General features: G+C 43.7%; 1 non-coding gene across 1 annotated transcript; it reads right to left on the reverse strand.

Moving 5' to 3' along the window:
• Nucleotides 1–23,503: 23,503 nt before the first annotated feature.
• LOC121831890 (small nucleolar RNA SNORA70) lies at nucleotides 23,504–23,635 on the reverse strand. Its single transcript, XR_006075487.1, has one exon. It is a non-coding gene; the product is annotated as a small nucleolar RNA SNORA70 (small nucleolar RNA).
• Between the last annotated feature and the right edge of the window lie 373 nt (nucleotides 23,636–24,008).

Raw genomic sequence — 24,008 nt, forward strand, 5'->3', positions numbered from 1 at the left:
GCCCGCAACACACCACCACACCTGGTAGCTCTTACATGTTTTTTGCTCCCTCTTCCACAATGATTCCGGAGCCTTTGAAGGAGGGAGTATAATATAGATGTCCCACTTAGGGTTGAGCACCCCACAGGTATAATATAGATGTCCCACTTAGAGTAGAGCATTCCACAGTCTCTTATTCTTTGCACCTTGACCAGTTGTCTCTATATTAATCACCACTTACTGCAAATAGAAACTTCTCTGATGAGGGTTGAGAGATTCACTAATTTATGGATGTGCTGGATGGTTTTATGTCACCTTGACACAAGCTAAAGTCATCTAAGAGGGGGGAGTCTCAATTAAGAAAATGCCTCCATAAGACCAGATGGTAGTCAAGCCTGTAGGGCATTTTCTTCATTAGTGATTGATGGGGGAGGGCTCAGCTCATTGTAGGTGGTGACATCCCTGGGCTGGTGGCCCTGGGTTCTATAAAAAAGCAGACTGACAAGTCATGAAGAGCAATTCAGTAAACAGCACCCTTCAATGGCCTCTGCCTTCAATCAGCTCCTGCCTTCAGGTCCTGCCCTGCTTGTGTTCCTGTCTAGACTTCTTCGATGACGGAGTGTGATGTGGAAGTGTAAGCCAAACAAACCATTTTCTCCTCACCTTGCTTTTGGTCATGGTGTTTCATCATTGCAATAGTAACCCTAACTAGGAAAATGGGTATGACAATAAGTCATTAAGTTTGGTTTAATACTATGTCCATTTAGCAAAATAATAATAGGTTCTCCTCTAGAGCCTCTGGCCTATGTAGCCACATGTCCTTGGCCTTGACAATAATGCCAGGTATGGACTCTATTTCATGGAGCAGGGCATAAATCCAATCAGAAAGTGGTATATTTACACAATGGAATACTATTCAGCTATAAAGAAAACAAACAGTGATGAAGTCAGCCTGGTACTGGCGTAAGAGTAGACAGGTGGACCAGTAGACTAGAACAGAGGACCCAGAAATAAGGTGTCAAAGCTGTGCCCACTTAATAGTTGACTTGAGAGATGAAAACATACTATGGGGGAAAGATAGCCTATCTGGCACACCGTGCTGGAAAAGCTGGCTATCTGCCTGGAGGAACATTAAGCTGGAGTTATGTCCTTCACCTTGTACAAAAATTATTTCAAAATAGATCAAATACTTTAATACAGAGGATACAGCCCTCAAGATACTGGAGTAGGCCAGATCTTTTTAAATAGAACACCAATGGCACAGGAATGGACCTCAGTATCAACAGACAGACTATGTGAAGAGAAAAAGTTCCTGTACAGCAGAGGAAATGGTCAGCAGAGTTAACAGACAGCCCAGAGAATGGGAGGGAACCTTAACCAGCTGCACTTTAGACAAGGGGCAATGCACAGAACTTAAATACCAGAACTGCAGAAATTAAACACCAAGGGAATGAACCAGCCCATCGACAGACAAGTAAATGAACAGAATAAATCAATTCCAAAAAAGAAACAAAATAGCTAATAACCATTTTTAAAAGTGTCCAATATTCCTAGCTATCAGGGAAACACAATTTTAAATGACTTTGCCACACCACCTCACCCCAGTCAGACTCTATCGCCAACAAGCCTGACAACAAATGTTGGAGAGGATGTGGAGGGACATCCCTTTTCACTGTTGGTAGGGGTGAAAATTAATATAGGCATTGTAGAAGTCAATTCGGAGAGTTCTGAAAAAATTAAAAATAGGACTTCCATATGACCCAACTATTTAAACTCCTGGGCATATACCCAGAGAACTTCATACTTGACCACAGAGAGATCTGCAACTCATGTTCACTGCTGTTTAATTTACAATGGCAAAGAATTGGAATCAGTCTAGTTGCCCATCAAGAGATGAATTGGTAACAAAATTCTGTGTATATATAAAATGGAATACTACTCAGCTCTAAAGAAAAATGAAGTAAAAATATTTTCAAAAAATGGATGAGTTAGAATATATATTAAGCAAGATCACACAATTTCAGAAAGATGGATTTTAGCCAATAGTATATGTACACATGTAAACAGATGTGCATGTGGGTACAGTATGATATGAAGAAAAGAGAAGAAGAAGCCGGGCGGTGGTGGTGCACATGCCTTTAATCCCAGTACTCAGGAAGCAGAGGCAGGCGGATCTCTGTGAGTTCAAGGCCAGCCCGGGCTACAGAGTGAGTTCCAGGAAAGGTGCAAAGCTACATAGAGAAACCCTGTCTCACAAAACCAAACCAAACAAAAAACAAAACAAGAGAGAAGAAGCAAGGCTAAATATTAATGAATGAGGAAGGACTGAATGCAGGTGATAGACACAAGTTATGAAAGAAGATATAAAGCTAATTGTTTTTCTAGTTTTAACTCTGTCATGGATTTTTGTTTGTCTTGGTTGTGGGTAGGTACATAAAGTATACTCAATATTGAAAGTGTGAAATTTAATGTGAAGAGTGTACATTCTGAATGCCTATTCTAACTGTACAGAAGTTCGTTGACTGTAGAGACTTCATGTCTGGTTTATTTTGGTATGGGATTTTTTTCATTTATTTGCAAGGTTTTTTTTGTTTGTTTTTGTTTTTTCAAGACAGGGTTTCTCTGTGTAGCTTTGAACCTTTCCTGGATCTTGCTCTGTAGACCAGGCTGGCCTCGAACTCACAAAGATCCGCCTGCCTCTGCCTCCCGAATGCTGGGATTAAAGGCGTGCACCACCACCGCCCGCTATTTGCAAGTTTTTAAAATAAATAAAATAAAGTTTATAAGGTAATAAAAAACATAATTATGACACTCATAGGTAAATGAATGGATCTAGAAACACTTGTTCTGAGTGAGGTAACCCAGACCCATGAAGACAAGCATCACATGTTTTTTCTCATTTGTGGATATAGCTTTGAATCTTCGGACAAGCATGTTTCATTTGAAATACCCAAAGAGATCAGGGAAGTTTTCAAGAGAGCCAAGAGGTCATGGGGAGGAGGTTTTCAAAAGAGGGAAGACAGAATACAGTTGTTTAAAGGCTTCAAGAGGATTAATGCCATGTGTTGGCGTGGGTGAGAGAAAGATGCCTTCTCCCCCCCTTGCTCCTCACCACCTGTGGCAGGAGGGATTACTAACCTTAGGGACATGAGAGTGGGAGAGCTGGTCCTGCCCCTCACCAGCTGCAGCATTCAGAAGAGCCGGCCCTGTACGTCACTGGGGCAGCACAGTAGAGCTGACCCTGATGGTGTGGGTGCGGGTGAGCCAGCCTCGAGGGTGTGAGAGCAGAAGAACTGACCCCACCCCTTGCTGCCCGTGGCACTGGGTGAGCTAGATGGGGCAGTGCTGGAGAGCTTGTCTTGGGGACAACAAGGGAAAGCTGGCGGGCTGACCAACACAGCTACCACCCAGGCCCAGAACCAGGGCTAAGAGTTGGCCCACCCTAACATCCACCCCATCTAAGAACTGCTGGAGCATGTGAAGGGGCTGGTCCTGCAGATCCAACGATGCAGGATCTCCAGGACACAGGGAAATAACAGGATATTCAAGCTGAGTCCCAGTGAGTCCCTAGTGTTGATAATGTAGCAGAAGCCAGAGGCCTCAAACCAGACCAATGATTCATTGCAATGAACACTTGTAAATAAAGATGTGTGGACTAAAGGGTGTGCTGTGTGACTCAGTGTGTCACACTACAACTTCCTCAATGAGATTATTTTCTTTTAAATTTTATTTTATTTATTTGTAGGGGAGGAGGTTGCAAGGGCAGAGGGTGGATGCAAAGGTACAGGGAGATGAATGGGATCAGGATGCATGATATGAAAAATCCACAGGAATCAATAAAAAGTTAAAAAAAAAAAGAGTACTCATGGCTCTTGCAGAGGATGCAGGTTCAGTTCCCAGCACCCACATGACAGCTCACAATCATCTAAAACTCCAGTTCCAGGAAATGAAGCCTTATTCTGACCTCTGAGGACTCCTGTACCCATGTGACACACATACATATATGCAGTCACACACATATACATAAAATTAAATAATTTTTTATTTTTATTTTGTTTTTTTTTTTTAAGACAGGGTTTCTCTGTGTAGTTTTGGTGCCTGTCCTGGATCTTGCTCAGTAGACCAGGCTGGCCTCAAACTCACCTAAGTGAGTGCATCAGATAATAGAAGGCATACTAACCCAAGTGTATTTCAAGAGTAAATACACTGTGGCCAGAGACCCACTCATGGGTGAGCTCCCCTGCTTCTAGATAAAGAAATCAAAATAAATATGTTAGTAGTTTGAAGACCCGTCACATTGGTTCTCCTGACCTATGTAACCAAAGTTGTCATACACAGCAAAGTTCTATAAAATACCCTACCCACTGGCAAGATAGGAAAGTTATTTTTAAGTATTGTATCTCGAGGGAGAATATACAAAGCTCTGTTGTATCTTTTAAAAAGTCAAAGAACAGGGCTGGAGAGATGGCTCAGAGGTCAAGAGCACTGGCTGCTCTTCCAGAGGTCCTGAGTTCAGTTCCCAGCACCCACATGGTGGCTCACAACCATCTGTAAAGAGATCTGGTGCCCTCTTCTGGCCTACAGGCAACATGCAGGCAGAACACTGTATACATAATAAATAAATAAATCTTAAAAAAAAAAGTCAAAGAACAGAGAGTACATAGGGTTAATTTTATTTGTCAGCTTTTCTGACTCATAATGCTTCCGGTCAGTTTTAGATATTTCTGATAGTGGTTTTAGATGAGATTTCTATTGAAGTCTGTGGACTCTTTATAAGCATATTACCTTCTATAATGTAGACAGATTTCATACAATAGATAATAGGCTTGTAGAGAGAGCTCCTCAATTTCCCCCAAGGAAGAAAGAATCCATCAGATTGCCCTTCATCTCATTGGCCACACTTACTCTTCCTGGTTCTACAGTGGGGTATTTTTGGGCCTCAAACTTCAACACTTTGCGGCATCTCTAGGCTGTGAGGTGTCCCTGTCAGACTCCGTACTGGTCAAGCCTCCACAGCTGCTTGAGACAATCCTTAGAGCGAGTCTCTTTTCCTCCATAAAAGTAGCTTATTGGTTCTGCTTCTTTGGAACACTAAAGAATACAAGATGGTAGGCCCCTGATGTCACAGATTCCTACAAAAATGGAATAGCTATGGCAAACGATGAGGAATTACAGTACTGTAACCTAAGCAGTAGCCCTAGAGAGCTTTGCATCACATTGGTGCCTTTACTACTTAAAGCGGGACACTGAAGCAATGGGCCAGGTAATGTTTATTAAGGAATAGGAGCGATAAGGTGCACTCATGACACAGAGCAAAGTAGATGCTGCTCTTGATCCAACTGTCGTTGTTCGGCCATTCTGTCCACAGGCCATGGGAACCAAACTGCAAGCCATGTTTCTCCACAGCTCACTGGTGCTCCAACCATCCAAGAGTGGGCCACCCCAGCCCACAGTTTTTTTTTTTTTTTTTTTTTTTTTTTTTTTGGTTTTTCGAGACAGGGTTTCTCTGTGTAGCTTTGCGCCTTTCCTGGAACTCACTTGGTAGCCCAGGCTGGCCTCGAACTCACAGAGATCCGCCTGCCTCTGCCTCCCGAGTGCTGGGATTAAAGGCGTGCGCCACCACCGCCCGGCAGCCCACAGTTTTTAAGATGTCACGTATCCCAGAGAAGACTGCGCCCATAAAGCCCTCCCCCCCCAAAAAAAAAAAAACAAAAACAAAAGCAAAAAATGCTCCATCCAATTGGTCATTGGACTGAAGGCTGGGATTCCCACAACTACTAAAAGTTAACATATCTTCTGATATATCATATATGTCTACTGATCTGAAAATTGTTTTCTTTTTAAGCTCTATTAGTGTATAGCTACTTTTTGTATGTTTTTATAAAGGAGTCTCATGAATCCAAGGCTGGTCTAGAAGTCCTTTTGTAGTTGAGGATAAAGTTGAACTTCTGATCCTCCCCAGTGCAGGGATTACAGGCAGGAACCACAACTGGGTTATGCAGTGATGGGGAACAAATCTAGGGCCTTGTGCATGCTAAGTAAGCACTGTGTCACTGAGTTACATTTCTAGCCCCAGACACTGTATTCATTTCAGTACATAGCAACCAAGGAGAGCCAATGGAAAACCCATGTTGAGGTGGAACAGAACACCAACACACAGCAGGAGTTCTGAAAAGTTTCTTTGCTTAGAGCCTGAATCGAGGGAACCTTAGGGAAGGACCTTACGAAAGCACATAACAAAATAGATGAACCTTCTGCAACTTTTGATGAAATTTAAAGGATATTAAAATAATTTAATATATTTTTTTTAGAAATTGAAGCCTATTAATAACAGAAAAATTGTAGAGATAGCATCAATTAAATAGGAGGTACAATGTTAGTGCTGTCGATTATTAAATTTTTTAAAAGTACACCAGTTAAAGCTGATCTGTAGTGAGATTTACTTATTTATTCTTTGTGGTGATATTGTATTCCCCAAAATATTGTGCGTCCTAATAAACTTATCTGAGGTCAAAGAACAGAACAGCTACTAGATATAGAGGTCAGAAAATGGTGGCACACACACACCTTTAATCCTAGCACTCCAAAGGCAGAGATCTGTCTGGATCTCTGTGAGTTCAAGGCCACACTGGAAACAGCCAGGCATGGTGACACATGCCTTTAATCCCAGGAAGTGATGGTAGGAAGCAGAAAGGTATATAAGGTGTGAGGACCAGGAACTAGAGCCTGGTTAAGCTTTCAGGCTTTTGAGCAGCAGTTCAGCTGAGATCCATTTGGATGAGGACTCAGGCTTCCAGTCTGAGGAAACAGGATCAGCTGAGGACGCTGTGGCTTGTTCTGCTTCTCTGATCATTCAGTGTTCACCCCAATACCTGGCTTCAGGTTTGTTTCATTAATAAGACCTTTTAAGATTCATGCTACAACTCTTTGAAATTTTCTTTTAAATAGGAACTACCAATTATGGTATTTAACTGATATTCAACAATTGGAAGGCATTCATAGAATTATAGCAAGTTATTTTTATGGTAACTGCAGCTTAGCACTTCATTGCATTGTGCATTAATCAGTTCCTAATGCTAGCTAGGTAGAAGCGCTTCAATTATACAGTGAATGGGTTTTAAAATATAAAACAGTCCTTTGTCCTTGACTCAAGGTCTAAAAACTTTCCTAGAACTGGTTTGAGCTTGTGTGGCAATGGATAGTCTACTTCTTATTTTGTCAAGCATGTACAAAACAAGTTGTATTAGCCAAGTGCTGTAACACTGAAATGACTCGGTCTATCATGTGAAGTGTGGTTTGATACTGAACTAATTAGAGTGTGATCGTCATTAAACACATTTCCAAAGCCATTCTCTCTCTCTCTCTCTCTCTCTCTCTCTCTCTCTCTCTCTCTCTCTCTCTCTCTCAAAAGAGCATTAGTAGAACAAGAATGAATCAAAGAGAAGTTATTCCATAATGGGCTGTCAATGCCTGTACTAGACACCACAGGCTATCTAATAAAAAGCCCAATGCCAGGAACAGGCTACCTCGCTTTGAGTGGTTGGCTGGTGAGGTTCCATAGTCTACAAACATTACAGGCTATTCATTGTCACTGCTATGGTTTCCCTCCAGAACTTTGTGGTAAGAGCCTGTTGTTGAAAACACCACATACTTGAGTTGCAGAACATGAAGAAACCAAGCTGATCCTGGCCCGGGGGCTTCATCCCTATATCTAGCTTTCTTGGTTCTGGAAAGCACTCCATAAACAACGGGAGGAGAAAAGTAATCCTCAGTCCTACCCGGGCCTGAACCCTGCAAGCTACAGTAACAACCAGCCTGGCGAGACACGCCCGGCATCATAGGACCTCATTTCACCTTACTAGTCTCTTAGAAGATTCCAAGACCAGGAACATTCTGAGTTGCTGGTGGTTAAGACTTCATTGCTTGTTTTGGTGGGCAGACATGCCATCCATCCCATGCCAGTCAGGATGAGCTCTGACCATGACGTCGTGGAGTCCTCTCACCTGAGGACTAGTTAGTTTTCACCCGGAAACGTGTTGGGTTACATCAGGTGTCTATAAGAGATGAGGTTTCTTTTTGTCATTCAGCATGAACCCATCTATCCATGAGGAATCAAAGGGAGGCTCAGAAAAAAAAAAAAACCCACCACTTATCACTGTCAGCTACAGGGCATCTGTCTGTCTGTTGTTAGATCCTCAGCCCCTGTCCATGACCTGCTGTTAACAGAGGCAGAAACACTTGACTGAGAAAGGGAAGAGTGGGGACCTCAGAGATGTCATCCACATGTTCTGGAGGGATGCATGAGAGCAAACAGAGGGTGGCCATAATGGCTTCCTCTCCTCCTTTTCCTATTTACTGTTATTACCTTAATATAATTTTTAAAAGTTTAGCATACAAAATATGTTTCACTATGGAGACTCCGTACTTCTGTTTTGTTCATCTGTGTCTCTATCCCTCTCCCTGTGCCCCTCCCACTGGGTACCTGCCTCCTGCTGAATAGCCCCTGGGCTCTTATGTGGGAAAACAGGATATAGGGCAGACTAGGCTCCACATATGAGAGAAAACACGCTGTATCTGTCTTCCTCCGCCATCACTCTACCTCCTTTAAACCTGTCCCCCCACATACAGCGCCTCTGTCTGCTTTCTCTTCTTATGTTTTTGTTTGTTTTTAACCTAGATTCTGGGGCCAGTGAGGTAGCTCAGCAGGCAAAGGCACATGCCTCAGAAGCTGATGACCTGAAGTCTATCTCCAGATCCCACAAAATGGAAGGAGAAAGCCGACCTCCGCAAGATGTTCTCTGACCTGCACTTGTGCGCTCACACATGCGTACCTATGCATGCATGTGTACCCCCCATTCTCAATAAAGGTAAAATTAAGACAATTAAGATGAATCTAGATGTTTCAGATGAGAGTCTGCCCTATTTCTGTCAACATGATGGTTTCCGGCTTATCCATCAAATGACATAAATTCTTTCTTCTTCACGACCGAATAGATTCCACTGTGTGGATGTAAACCCATTCATCTGTTGCTGTGCAGCTAGGCTGGTTCCTTATCTTGGCTATCATGCTGTATATGCTGATGTCTCTGTGATATGCTATATATGCTTGTGTTTCTGTAATATGCTGACTTAGATTTCTTTTGCTACATACCCAGAGGTTTAAGAAATTTTGTAATATAATTTGTTTTATTATAAAGCCCCAAAGGTGACCAGTTCTTGACTAGCAGTACTTTTAGAGTAGATCTTAATGCAAACCAACTGGAGAATGAGACACACACACCCCAGTCGAGGCCCAACATCTTAATCCAATCTATGTTTTCCATTACATGGGTTAGGTACTAATCTGAAACAGTTGCACAATTATGAGTCAGTCCTTCCAACTGGCGTTCTTATCCAGCACGTAAACAGCCAAGACCTCTCCAAACTCATGCATTGCCAGGGAGAGCAAGCTACATCTCTGGGTTGTCCAAATCAGTCCACCACAGCACGCAAGGCATTGGCCAGGAGCCACAGCCTTAGCAAATCTCCCTCAGCCCATTGTTCACTGCCTTTTGTGTCCAGATGCTCAGGTTAAATGTCTTCTGTTTTGTTTTGTCCTTGTAATTGTGTGTAGAAGGCACAGCTCACAGAAGTATTAGAAAACCCAGAACTGTTAAATAAATACGCATGTTTTTTTTTTCTTCAAGGGAAGGAAGTGAATGATGCCTGTTCACCCAGAAGGCTGGAGTGGATGTTATCCAACAACCTGGTGATCTTGCTCTTCTATGGACCCAGCCTTCACCTGGATCCCCCCAAATCCTGAGCATTGTTCAGGCCTTAATCCTGGGCTTTGTCTCTCTGTGAATAGAACTGATTCCTATGAAAGAGGTTCCATGGCTTTGCAGTCTCAATTAATAGAAACTATCCTTATGCTTCTTATAAATCCTTCCTCCTTAGGTCCTCGCCCTGAACACTGTCTCTCTGTGAGTAAGAACTCATTCTTACAGTAGATGACACAGGTGCTTCTCTAGAGAGATGTACTTTGCCAGGGAGTTTCCATGTAGCCATGCCTAACGCTTTGTTGTGATAATTGTCAGGTGGAAACTTTTCACCAAAGTTTTGCTCTATTTAAATGTGTAAGGAAGGTAAACTGCTTGGTCGGACTCTTTTGTTTTGGGTCCAGCACTAGCTAAAGTCATGCTGACCTGAGTTTCATTCTTTTTTTTTTTTTTTAAGATTTATTTATTTATTATGTACACAGAAGAGGGCACCAGATATCATTACAGATGGTTGTGAGCCACCATGTGGTTGCTGGGAATTGAACTCAGGACCTCTGGGAGAGCAGCCAGTGCTCTTAACCTCTGAGCCATCTCTCCAACCCCTGAGTTTCATTCTTAACCTCATGTGGATCATTTTCCTGCTGGCTGTGATGACCCCACAATCATGGTCACTCCCAAGCCATGTCTACACTGCACAGCTTGACTCCATAGACAACTTCTGTCTTATTACGGGACAGAAAGGAAGAGTTCATTCCCTGTTTGCTCACTCATATTTATTGGGTGGAATGTTCCAGAGATCACGGCGAAAGAAAGAAGCAGGCCTGTGTTTTTTAAGGGAGTCGCACTGTCTGTGGTCTGAAGAGACTAGCTTTTGTTACCAGGGAAAGTTCACCTCAAAATCCTGATGGTTAAGTTGGTGGGAGGCTCCGCTTTCACCCCAGGAGGGGAGGAGGGAACAGGGAAATGCACCAGACCAGCCTTACTCACGCTCAACTGTCCAGAGCCAGGGTTCCTGGAGCTGACAGGATGCTGGAAGCATGGGGAAGCAACAGTTATTTGTGAGCAACAAGGGTGCCTACCATACAGACAGAGAAGGACAAACACAAATTAACAGGTAAGAAAAATCCAAGGCAGCGATGCCGTGAAGAGAATAAATCTCACAGCGTCTGAGGAGACAGATGTGTAAGAAAAATCGATTGGAGAGTTCAGCTCAGTTGGTAGAGTATCTGCTTAGCATGAAACCCTGAGTTTGATTCCACAGCACTGTGTAAAACCCTCACGGTGGTACATGCCTGTAATCCCAGCACTGGAGAGACGGAGGCAGGGAGATCAGATGCTCGGGATCATCCTCAGCCACAGAGAGAGTTAAAACACAGCCTGGGCTAGAAACCCTGTCTCATAAAGTAGACAGTAAAGGCGACCCAGCTTTCCCCAGGGGTGACTGGGTGTGTCTTCTCTCAGAAGATCTAATTGGAGAGATGGTAGGGAGGGTTTGGAGGCAGAACTTAGCCTTGCTTCATGTCTGTTCTGGAACTGCACCAGCCAGGGCAGCACCTGAAGTAAACCAGCCTAAACTGTCAGAAGGGAGAGGCTTGAGACTCTGCAGAAGCACCAGGAGGGCTTGGGGGGCAAGCCCTTGCCCAGGCTTCCAAGAGGGGTCCCCTCAGGACCTGTGGTATTCAAGAGCTCAAGGTCTTGGTCTCATCCCAAGGATCAGACAATGGGCTAGGGAACTGGCTCAATTGCCTTTGACTCTTAACAAATAGGTGACTGGACACAGGTTACCGCCTCAACTCCATTCCCTGTCAATCAAAGCAGCCAGGTTTCACATAGTGTCTCTAAAGGGCAGACCTTAATTCTTCCATAGTGCGCTGGCTCCAAGGGAGTATGGGAAATGTTAGGCTTTCTGGCCACGGATGCTGAGAAAGCTGTAAGCAGAAGTGGGGATGGCTAGGGGAGGGGGTGCTGTGTGGATCCCATTCAGCACTTGGGGAGCAGGGAAAGGTGTTGCTCAGCTCCGAGTCTACATCTTCCACGATTGGTTATATATAGTGCTCATGCTTGCCTCCTAGTGCTGGCATGTGGATTAGATGAGTTCATTTGTTGACTCCTGTCTAGCTATTATTTTGGACACGCCTGAAGTTTCTCTTATTCTGGAATAGACTCCAAGGTCACTCAGTTGGTAGAAAGCCTGCAGAAGGCTTAGAAAGAATGGCCCTGAGAGGGTGGCTCAGTGGCAGACTGGGGACAGCTGAGACCCCCATATCTGCTTGCACTTCCTGGACAAGCTGCTGCCCTATGCCATGGGAGCCAGCCAGCCAGGGTGTTACATAAGCCACATATTTTCCTTTGTTTATAGGAAGTTCTGAAAACATCAGCTGGGCTTGGCCTAAGCTGCTTAAAACCTCAAGGCAACAGGAATTGTCTGGGCAAGCCAAGCAGCCACATGCAAAGCCTCTGCCCAGGCCCATAGCCAGCCTGGAAGGGTGGGTGGCAGCTGGCAGTCTCTCACTTGGCCACTTTCCCTCCAAGATCTAGGATCTGGCATGGGTGAGCTGTGTAGTGTACAGGCAGCATCCACGCATACCCACTGTGGGCATGGGTTTGCTACCTCTGTTCCAGGAGTAGGAGGCACTTCACCCTGTGTAAGAGAGGACGGGGTAGGTGGGGAGATGGCCGCCTCTGCTTTGACTGGAGCTTCTAAGTAGAGGATGAGGAGAAAACTCACAGTTTTTCTCCCCCACAGTGATAGTGGCTGGAATAAGCATCAAAATTCTCCAGAGTTAGTGCTCTTGTCCTCCTGGGAACGATGCTCAGGTCTGGTCCCAGGCACTATAATCACAAAGTGTCATTCTGGGAACAGGCCCCAGATGTGACCTCACAAGTCCTCATGCTACCTTCTAGGAAGTGAATGTCAGTGCTGGTAACTGTTTGGCTTGAGAAACACAGCTTTGTTTCCAAAGGCTCATGTGCCTGCTGGAGACTTAGCTGGTTGGAAACTGGAAGACATTCCAGTCACCTACCGTGGGAAGGCCAAGGGTGTGTACCAGAGAAGTTCTGGCCTCAGCTAGCAGCTCTGGAGGAAGAGTTGGGCCTTACAGAGGATCTACGCATTGAGTTCTTTTTCAGGCCAACAGCTGCTAGAAAGACAAAATAAACATTTTCTTCTTTGCTCCTAACTAAGCTCTCTAATGCAGGTAGAGAGGCTCCTACATAGCACACACACCCATACCCACCACATCCCATGCCTGTAGCAGGCATCACTAGTTGCTCACCATATACTTTTCTGGTGAGTTATCTGAGGTCTATTGTGAGGCTATATTGTGTAGCAGCACACTGTGGCCAACTAAGCAGAGCTGGCTAGGCTAGAGAAACCCCATCTACCCTCTGACTCAGCTAGAGCGCTATTGAAATTTAATTGCAGTCAGAGTAGTGCAAAGAGGAGGAGTTTTACCGGGTGATCAGTGTTAATATTCTGACCTGCCCCTTGAAGTCCCGCCCCTTGGGGCCGTCCTGCATCCTGGTGCAGAAGCCTCATTTTAATGGAAAACTCCTCCCCTTCCTCTCGCTCTCTTCCTTTCCTACCATGAGGTGCACACACCTCTGCTTTTCCTCTCTTCTCTCTCCTTTCTGTCTTTCTGTCTCTTTATCTCTATATTATAATAAACTCTTTCTGCGCAGATGCAGCACCTGGGTTGTGAATGAATGTCTGCTGCCTCCACCGCCGCCACCATGCTTGCATGGTGTGTCTCGCCCGCCGCCCGCCGCTGCACCTGTCCAGCAGCATGCCCACATGTTTTCCCTGTGTGTGGGATACCCTGGCCCAGCCAGCTGGGGGTCCCCCGCGGGATATATCATAACATTGGTGCCATTGCACTGCTACCTCATTTCCCGGTCCCCTCCACAGCACCACCTCCAAGCTCCAATTCATTAACAGTAAAAGTTTCCCAGAAAAACTTTTCTCCCTTTTCTTTCAAAAAGTCTATTTCGGGCTGGAGAGGTGGCTCAGAGGTTAAGAGCACCGACTGCTCTCCCAGAGGTCCTGAGTTCAATTCCCAGCAACCACATGGTGGCTCACAACCATCTGTAATGAGATCTGGCACCTCTTCTGTATACATAATAAATAAATAAATCTTTAAAAAAAAAAAAAAAAAGTCTATTTCCTATGTGTGAATGGTTGATATGATCATTTATATTTCTTTCTGACTGACTTTTAAATGCCTCAGTTTATATATTCCTTATATTTTCAGTTTATTTTGAAAAAAAAAAAAACACATGGCCATGTGGTCAGTCGCCATATTTGATAAGGGCTGTCACGTGGTCAGGCAGATGTCGTCTTTGCTAAGGTCAAAGGGGGGCAGGTCACATGACCTCACTGCCATCTTTACTAAGGGCAGCAAAACGTCCCTTCCTGACTCAGTTGTGGGCAGGGCAGCACACTCCTATGCTGGGATAATGTAGCAACAATAATGCTTAAGAGATTTTAAATCTTTTAAAATGCCATGTACTTTATTTTTGATATTACAAGAAGACATTTGAGAGATCTTGAACCTTTCCTTGGGAGCAGTTTTTAGGTCTCTTGATAAATGATTCAGGATATAAATACCAGTTATACATACTTTTTAACATAAATCTGTAATTCTGCTAGAACTCAAGGGTATGAGTCCACTTCTGCTGTTTTGCAGACACCCATTGTCTGTTCTTCTAAGATAAGGATTTCAGTACTGATTGATAATACTAATTTGTCTAAAAATTTTATTTCCTTTTATAAAATAAAAATTTATAGAAGCCTCAGAATATCAAAAGAAGCCATTGGATCCACTTCACAGAGGTCAAATGAACTCCAGATAAATGTGTTTCCTCACATGTCTGTTCCTGAGGATGGTATTTCTCTCTCTCTCCTGGTCTCCCTTTCCCAGTTACTAAGACCATGGGCCAAAAGATTCCAAATAAGTTCATAAATATTGACTCTCATCTCCAGTCTATATTTCAGCAGGCTGGCAGAAACATTGAAACAGCAGTTGTGGACCACAACCTGAAGCTCTTTCCCTGCTACAGATGCCAGCAGAGACTCTGGTCTGTGTGATGTGGACCAGCCCAGCCAAATGTATTGTTCCCTGTCTCTACAGCCGGGTCAGATGACCACATACTTCTGATGACTACCCCATTTCCTGGGTTCCCTCTTTACCTTTGACTAGCTAGGATCCTGAACGCCTGTGCCCCATTTCAGCTTGAAGCAGCTATGGAGGAGAATACATCATCCTGTGCTTCCTGTTCCCAGGACAGGCTTCAGGGCTAACTTAAGATGGAACCCCTGGCATAGGGAACCAAATTGGCTATCAAATGACCATTGATATGCCAGGAAACTGGACCCAATATTGTCAATTGATATTTATTAACTAAAATGGTTCTGCAATAGGATGGGACACTTGACTTCCTTTATGCAGAACCAGGGAGGTATTATATAACCTTGAAAATTATTATTTCTATGTAAATTATTCAGGATTATAATCTGGCTGTACTCAAAGATCAGAACTACAGCTACAGGGCCTTAAAAATGTGTAATAGACTCAGATATCACTGTCAACAGCTTAAAAAATGTCTCTCCTTACTCAAGGTTTACTCAGGCTTAAGAATGCGAGCCTCCCTGTCCTTGCTAACTTCATTAAGCTGTAACTGGGAAACCTGTCTAACCACATCTAACAGATTTTGTTCCCCCAGTACTCAAATACCTTTAGAGATCTGAAAATTTGCCATTTAATATAAAAGCCTTTTTTATGATAGAGAGACATGTTAGCTCCTGGCAGCATCCTGTATCTTCTCCAAGAAGATGGATGGCCACAGAAGAACTTCCACCCGGAAGCTTATGGCAAGACTAGCCATACAGTGAGAAGCTGAGATCCTGTCCAGACTGTGATTAAGTGGAACAAAGGAGGACTGATTGCCCCATACTGCATGGTCAAAGTGGGTCAGTCTCCCCAAATCTCTACTCCACAGAAAAAAAATCTGTCAGATCTTCTGGGCCTGTCAGCTGAACATGTGCTACCTTTGGGGCTTCTGTCCCCCAATGACCATGGAGAGACTTGGGATTGCTACATAGGTAGCTGAAAAGCTGTCTTATTTCTTTTTTTTTTTTTTTTTTTTTTTTTGGTTTTTTCGAGACAGGGTTTCTCTGTGTAGCTTTGCGCCTTTCCTGGAGCTCACTTGGTAGCCCAGGCTGGCCTCGAACTCACAGAGATCCGCCTGGCTCTGCCTCCCGAGTGCTGGGATTAAAGGCGTGCGCCACCAACGCCCGGCTGTCTTATTTCTTAAATTTATCATTCTCAGTTCTGATGATGTTTGATGACTAGGGTGTATCAGTTTAATAGCCCCAATCCCAAGACTACTGACAGCTCATTAACAAGTTTCCTATTAAAATTACAGACAGCTATGCCTCATTCACAGACTTCATGGTATAGGATAGACTGGTTTCAGATATAACCCCAGAGGTTCAAAGTTTTAATACTGATAAATGCGGCTTTAATAAACCAATAGAATATTGGCTATAAAGAGTTCTTAAGAGTCCTTCAATGTCTATGGATTTCTAACTCTTTTGCTATGATGTAAATCCATTCCAGCTGTCTTACAGACACCTACAGGTTCCTGGGGAAAGTTCTGCCACTGTATCAAGAAATCTGGTCTGATGAAAACTAACAATCTCCAGAGCCCACTTCTGACCCTACATGTTATTCGAACATATTTTGCAGATTCACTGTTCCTGCCTGACCTCCAGAGAAACAGTAGATGCCATGGCTTCTATACTCCTGATTTGGCATGCCATTTTCCCCCAAACTCCTGGAACACCACTGCTGCAGCCCACCTTCTCAGCTCCCTCAAGGAACGTTCCTGAGATCTGCTGAGCATGACTCCTATGTATATATCATAACAATTAGGTCATGAGAACCCATTCTCATGAAAGGGTCAGTCAGTGTGATCTTCAGGAGACTGGGCTTGTTATCACAGAAGTGGGCTCCTTATGAAAGGGGAATTCTCCCCCTCTTTATCTCTTTCTCTCCCCCTCTTTATCTCTTTCTCTCCCCCTCTTTATCTCTTTCTCTCCCCCTCTTTATCTCTTTCTCTCCCCCTCTTTATCTCTTTCTCTCCCCCTCTCACTATCCATCATGGTGTGACAAACTGGAGGGCCCTCACTAGCCACCAGAGCCTCACACTTGGACTCCCAACCTTCCTAACTGTGAGAAGAACAATTTTTCGTTACATCTAACCTAGTCTCTACAGAAATTTCTTAACCTGGAAGACAAGATGGAGGGACAAAGGGGAAAGTTGGGTTTGGAGCCTCTGCCTTGAAGGTTCTGGAACACTGAGCGGGGAGTGATGATATCCGCTTAGGGTATCTTTTTTTTCTCCTAAAGGCAACTGGCCTAAGGCCAATGCCACAATATTGACCTCAGTAGACCACTCTGGGTTCCTGGGCCCCAGAACATTCCAAGGCTTGGGTCTGGCTTTTAGGGCCCCTGCAGGTGAAGTGCCTCCTGCTGCCCCTCAGCAAATCTGCCAGTCACCCACATACCCCCTGCTTACTGGTCCTCGGATCCTCCTGGTTGGCCGGTCTAGAAGGTCCTTCCTCACCCACTGTCTTCTGTGGTTTCCCAACACACCTGCTAGTCCCTGTGACTCTGAATCTGACTCAGCCAGGGCAAAGGGGTGACTGCCCTGACTCCACAGTTAGTAAGGCTGCCTCAGCTTACCCACCTTACCTACTGGGCCTGGAACTGTCCCAACACTGTCCTTTGTGGATGTGCACAACCTGGGAGGTAAGCCCTTCCCCCCATACCTTTTCCAGGCATACAATGAATGGCTTTTAGTGTAGCCATAGATACATGGTGGTTAATACTGGCTGTCATTAGACAGGAGCCAGAACCATCCGTGAGACAGGCTTATGGGCACACTTTCAGGAATCATCAGATTAGGTTAGCCTCTGGGCGTGCCTGTGAGGGGTTTTCTTGATCAGGTTCACCGAACTGGGAGGGCCTACCCTAAATGTGGGCCTCACTTTCCAGAGGTGCCCCAGACATAAGGGCACCCAAAGGGGAAGTTTTTTGTCTGTGTGCCTTTACCCCTGCTGGTGAGCTCATCTACCCTGCGGCTGCCATCATTCTTGGGCACCAGAACTCATCTTCTTCTACCTTCTAAAGTATCTCAAAGATCAGGTGGTTTTTTTTGTTTTTTGTTTTTTGTTTTTTGTTTTAGCAGTCTTCTAGGCCTTCTGCACCAGATGCCAAGGCATCCCACCTCAGGAGTCCAGCAACTCCTGCATTCTCAGCCTCCCCTGTTGTATCACATGTTGGGATCATGCGGGTCCGTGGAAAGAAGAAACAGAGGCATTCTAGGATGATTTTTAGCCTTTCCAGCTGCAGGGGAGTCAGCCTCTGGTGAACTGACTGACTCTAGCCTTGTAAAGGGTTGTTGTTGTTGTTGTTGTTTTAATCTTTATACAATTCACAGCTTCTTGTAAAGGCCAGTTGGGATTTTAAGATTCTTGAGAAATTATAGATTGATCAGCTTTAGTGTCTAGGAGGTCTGAAATCTCAATGTCCTCTATTTGTAATTTTAGCTTTGGCCTCTTATCATTAGTGACAGTTTGTCAAAATGCTTTCTTCCCAGTACTTTTAAACCCTCCTGTCCTGCTTGGCCTTCACCAAGTGGGAGTAATAACAACTGAGCAGTTCTCTCACCAGCTTTCATCCGCATGGTCCTTTTCACATAAGCCATCTATAAAAGCATTAAAAACAATCTCTATAGAACTTGGAGAGGTAAGTTCAGGTAATACTATGGAGTATTTTTATAAAATTTTTAAAAAAGAGGATTGTTTTTATAGATCACCAGTAACACGTTAATGCAGCTTGCCAGTTATTAACAGAGTGGATCAAACAATTTACCCATATTTTATTTAGTGGAAAAATAATTTTTGTAGGCTTTTTATCAGTAAGAGATTATTTTTATGAGCTTCCGCCTCAGTAACTACATTATCTAATAAGCTAACAACCCGTTCTGTTTTAGGTGTTACATTTTTATAGAATTTAACCAAGAATTTTCAGAAAGCAACTTAAAGAGCAGAGCCAAATTGTCAGTAATGACAAGCGCATACCCAATAATAGTTTAAAATTATTAATTTTGTTCTTTTAGTTCATTTACTATGAAAATTAAATATTCATTTAAACATTAACTGGACAATCGAGAGAAGAGAACATCCTCTATACAATGAATGACTAATACCTGAAATTTAGAGAGCATTGACTTTACACCTTTACTATAATTGTTTTTTACTATAAGTTAGGCTTGTTTAAGAATTTTTCTTTCTCCCATGAAGGGACCATTGATAATGAGTTATTCCCACTATTATGGAAAAATAAAAAAAAACCACATTTCTCATGGAGGGATCTTAAATATTGTCATTGCCATTCTGAGGGGGGAAAAGACATTTACACCAAAGTTAAGCAAACAGACTACAAAGTTCTAACCCCTGGGCTGGCAGTGCATGTTCAGACTGCAGCAGTGAGGCCCTGACCTAGGAAAAACAGTTATTAAGTAAGGATTACGGTTAGAGTATCCAGTCCATTTGTATTTAGCAAAATTAGAGAAAATACTCAATTATCTATCTTATCTTGGTGAGTCTAAAGTTTTATATCTACTTTACCTTTTTATCATAATTAAGAAAAATTATAACTATTTAATCTTCAACTCCATCAAAGACCCCAGAAGGATGAAATGTTACCTAGTGAGAGGAACATCAGGCTGCCTGGACAGTCACCCAAAGTTCCTCTGTAATGTTGGGACATCCAACTCTGGTCTATAGGCCTAGCATATCTGACAGATTTTTCTGTGAAGCAGGGGATTCTGAAGGACTGTCCTATCTTGTCCTGGCAAAGTTCGGCAGTCTCCTTTCTTGCATTCTGCTGGTCTAGTTTGAACAATAACAGTCAGTAATTGAGGCAAGGGCAGTTTCTTTGTCCACATGGCTAGCTTTTGCCATAAAGAAAACAAACTCCATATGGAGTTTCTTTGATTCCCAACATCTCTGAAGTAATTGGTGCTGCCAGGAGCAGATATAGCTCACTGTCATGAAAAGCCCTAGGTTATTAAATGCCATATTCTGTAGGTCTTTTAAGTGTTTGAAGACCATCTACCTATCTAAATATATCTGTGTATGACCTTGAAAACATACCTAACATGACTATAAGTTTGACTATTATAGATGACTATTAATCTGTATTTTTTAATTATACATTACTTTTTTTTTTTTTTGAGGCAGAGTTTCTCTGTGTAGTTGTGGTAACTGTCCTGGATCTTGCTTTGTAGACCAGGCTGGTCTTGAACTCACAGAGATCCACCTGGCTCTGCCTCCTGAGTGCTGGGATTAAAGGCATGTGCCACTGCTACCCAGATATACATTACATTTTTAAATGAGCTGCATAAACATAATGCCTTAACAAGAGTAGAAATATGCAAACATTATAACAAATTAACTTTAAATTTGCAAATGTAAAATGTTTAAAACTAATAGGTGCTCTTTGAATTAAAGTAGATTCAATAATATACCCTTTATCCTATCATGTCTATATCCCATTTTCTTTTCAGAAAGAGATCCTTGAGTCTAATCTCCTTTGTTTAGCTTTTTTCCTGACCATTACCAATAACAATTTGTAACCACCCTCCCTTAAATGAAAATAAATATTCATAATCTATTTTTTTTGAATGTGGGCATAGTTTTCTAGACTACTTCCTGTTGACTAGGGACACTGGTAATCTTTGGGTGACCCTGAGAAAATTTAGGATAATTGTTAAGTCTTGGCTATAGTATTCTATGAGGCTGGATCATCTCAGTCAGCAGCTTGGTAGCTGTTCTGGATGCTAGCTCACCTGGATCATCCATTTTCATTGGTGTCTTGTCCCCTTGCTCTGAAAATATATTAACTTTTAAAGGTAACATACATATCCACCTTAATACAAATATAGACTGTGCACTGTACATAAATCAGCCAAAGATGATTTTTTTGTTAAGTGTTCGAGCAGGTAAAACATACATCAGATGTCTTGTAGTTATTTTAGTTTTATTTCTTTATGTCTGTAGTCAGGATTTTGAGGGAGTCTTCCTTGATCAAACCTGATTTTCTTTAATGCAGAAGGAATCCATAGCCTCTCATTTCCTATGAAAATAAAAGCATAACCTCTCTCCCACAGTAACATATCTTTTGACTTAGATTTTGAAGTCAAGATATTTTTTAAATGTATAGATTGGTTGAATCTAGCACTTTTTATAATCCAGTGTCTCTTAGCAGCCAAAACATTCAATGACAATACAATAGCACACAGGATCCAGACTCTCTGTGTATTTTCTGTCTTTATGTGAATTATTATGTTTTTTATTCCTCTATTTCCTCTTTTAAAGACTTTTTCTACCCCTTTTCTTTCTCTCCCATGCTTACATATATTTTTAAACATGCCATAATCTTGCCTAGAGGTTTTTTTCATCTGAGTCTGTCTTTACTGTGTATCTGTAACCTTTTCTGTCTGAATTAGCAAATTCCAAAACTGCCATGCAGTGTGCAGGTGGAGCTTGCACTGGTGGCTTAAGCCTGCAGGCAGCAGCTGGGAGAAGAATCTCTGTACTTCAGCCTGTGTGAGAGACTGCAGGAAGCTGCCATGCTGCTTAGCTCATGGTGGTTGGTGCCTGGCTCCATCTCACAGGCAGCTTTTGGGAGATGAATATCTGTGCTGCAGCTGGCATAAGACTAGGAAGCTGAATTTATCTCTGTTTCTGTGCATTTAGAATCTTTTTTTTTTTTTTTTTTAACTTTCTGAGGTTTTATGTGGAAATTCTTGCCAAACATTTGGGCACCTTATGTAGGCGGATGTTTCTTTCCCAATCCTGGCCACCAGTCCCAATTAACTGACATAGAAGTTTAATATTACTTATAAATGCTCAGCCAATAGCTCAGACTTGTTACTCCCTAATTCTTACATTTAAATTAACCCATATTTCCTATCTATGCTTTGCTACATGGCTTGGTATCTTTTCTTAGTATGGCATGTCCATCTTGTTCTCTCTGCATCTGCCAGTGACTCTCCTAACTCTGCCCTCCTTCTTTCTATTATTCTGTTTGGATTTCCTGCCAAACTTCCTGCCTGGCTACTGGCCTGTCGGCTTTTTATTAACCATGGGCTTCTTAGGGTTGGGACTGAAGATGGAGTATCCAAGCATGCAATGGGCTCACAGACTAAGAAGTCAGTCCTGTCCTCTGCCCTTTCGTTTGACCACACCTGTTCACAGGGCTGGCCCAGACAGACAAGGGAGCCACCTTGGCCTCTCTGAGGGAGGAGCAATTGGGAGGTGCAGCTTCTTCAGGCTACCATGGTGCCTTCCTTTGCCTCTCTCCCTCGCCATGCTCTTCTCTGTTCCCTTTCTTAAAACCTACTCTTCATGTCTTTGGCTCTGAGCAAGGACCAAGTAGACAAAGACTCCTGAACTCAGTAGAGAGAACTTAGGCCTGCCCAGGACCCTCACAGAGAAGACCCAAAGCCACAAAATCCTGGGGCTGACAAGGGTGACACCAGGAGACTCTACTAGGGACATCTTCATCAGCTGGAGACTCCACGAAGATCATACATGTCAGAACCCGTTGGTTACTTGAGGGGTAGGTACCTGGCCCTCCCCCCAGTGGGCCCTGCCTTCCTTGCTGAGCCTTGTAATAATGACTTCCTGGCATCTAGCCCATGCCTCTTGGCACCTGCCACTGCCACCGTGAGGCGCTCAACCCACACAGCATCCTATCTTCCAGAGGGACCACGCTGAGCAACTCCAGGTGGGTCCAGGCTTCCTCCTCCCACACTTTGGCCTTGTGCTCCCATCACAGTTCAGCTCATCTTGGGCTTCCAGGAGTCTGGAAGGGAAGCTGAGGTGTTTAGAGCTGTGTCAGCTCATGGGCTCCTGCTGCTTGCTTAGATCTCTCCCAAGGCTGGCTGCTCAGCTGTCTATACCACCCACAATGATGTCCCCTTCCCTGCCCATCTCTCCCCCTCCACTCCCTTCCATCTTCTGCCGATATCTCAAGTTCCTTTCTACTATTTCCATCCAAGAGCTGCATGTGCCCTGTAGAAATACAGATCTCCCAGGAACGTTGTCACCTGGGAGAGTTTGTCAATGTCACAGCCCTCACTGATGAGAGGTGAGCTGCATTCAGGCTCTGCTGTGGTACCTGACACCACAGAGCACAGAAAACTGCAAGGGTTGGATGGATGTCCTTCAGGGCAGTAAACAACTTCCAGACTCCCAGGCAAGGCAGAGGCTTGTTCGAAATTTAAGGTTGTTTGCTCACCCTCCCCCCAATTGAACATGATTTGGTGGGGTGTAAACTTAGCATAGTGGAAGCCTTCAGGAGTGCAGACACTGGTTGGGGATATATTTGACCCCACAACTATCAGAGACGAGCCCATTTTCAGATACCATGTTTTCATACTCATCCACATTAAACTTGATGAAGCCCTACTTCTTAGAGATGTGAACCTTGGCAGCCAGGGAACTTGAACTTGGCTCTATGCAGCGTCTTTATCACATGTTCCTTATTCCACAGCTTGGTGCAAATGGACAAGATAAGCTGGCTAATGTGAAGCCTAGCCACTCTGCCCTGGGCTTCCCAAAGGCACCTACATAAATGTCTGGAGCCTAGGTTACGTACACCATTGAGATCCGACATCAATATCCACCAGAAAACGGTTTCCAAGGTCCCTTGGGAAACCCAAATAAACAATGGGCTGCATGTGCTCCCACGAAGGCTACTATTTTCCCGTTGCACATCAGGCCCCTAACAGGAAAGAAACCTGGTCAGGTTAGTTGGTTGCAGGTTAATTGCCATTCCCACCAAAAACAGGGGAGCAGGAGAGAAGCCACAGCATGAGCAAGTCTCCACGTGAGGAAAAGCTGGATGCTGAGAGCGCCATGACCCCATCCTCGATTTATCTCCCATTTCCATGCCAATGCCCCAGGCAGAAACCTTGAATTCCATCGGAAGTCTGGAGCAGAACTCTCCCCACAAGCTTTCAGAATTTTAAAACCCAGACCTGGGTGGGTAGAGCCTGGGGAGGAGAGGGCTAACTGACTTCCGATGGAAAGCAAGGTTCCTGCCTGGGGCATAGGCCTGGAAGTGGCATCTGTCCTATCACAACTCATGGGGGCTGTTGGTGGGAATGGATTTTTTAAAGGATGTTTAGCTAAGA

Source organism: Peromyscus maniculatus, chromosome 8 (assembly GCF_049852395.1).
Source record: "Peromyscus maniculatus bairdii isolate BWxNUB_F1_BW_parent chromosome 8, HU_Pman_BW_mat_3.1, whole genome shotgun sequence".
Lineage (NCBI taxonomy): Eukaryota > Metazoa > Chordata > Mammalia > Rodentia > Cricetidae > Peromyscus > Peromyscus maniculatus.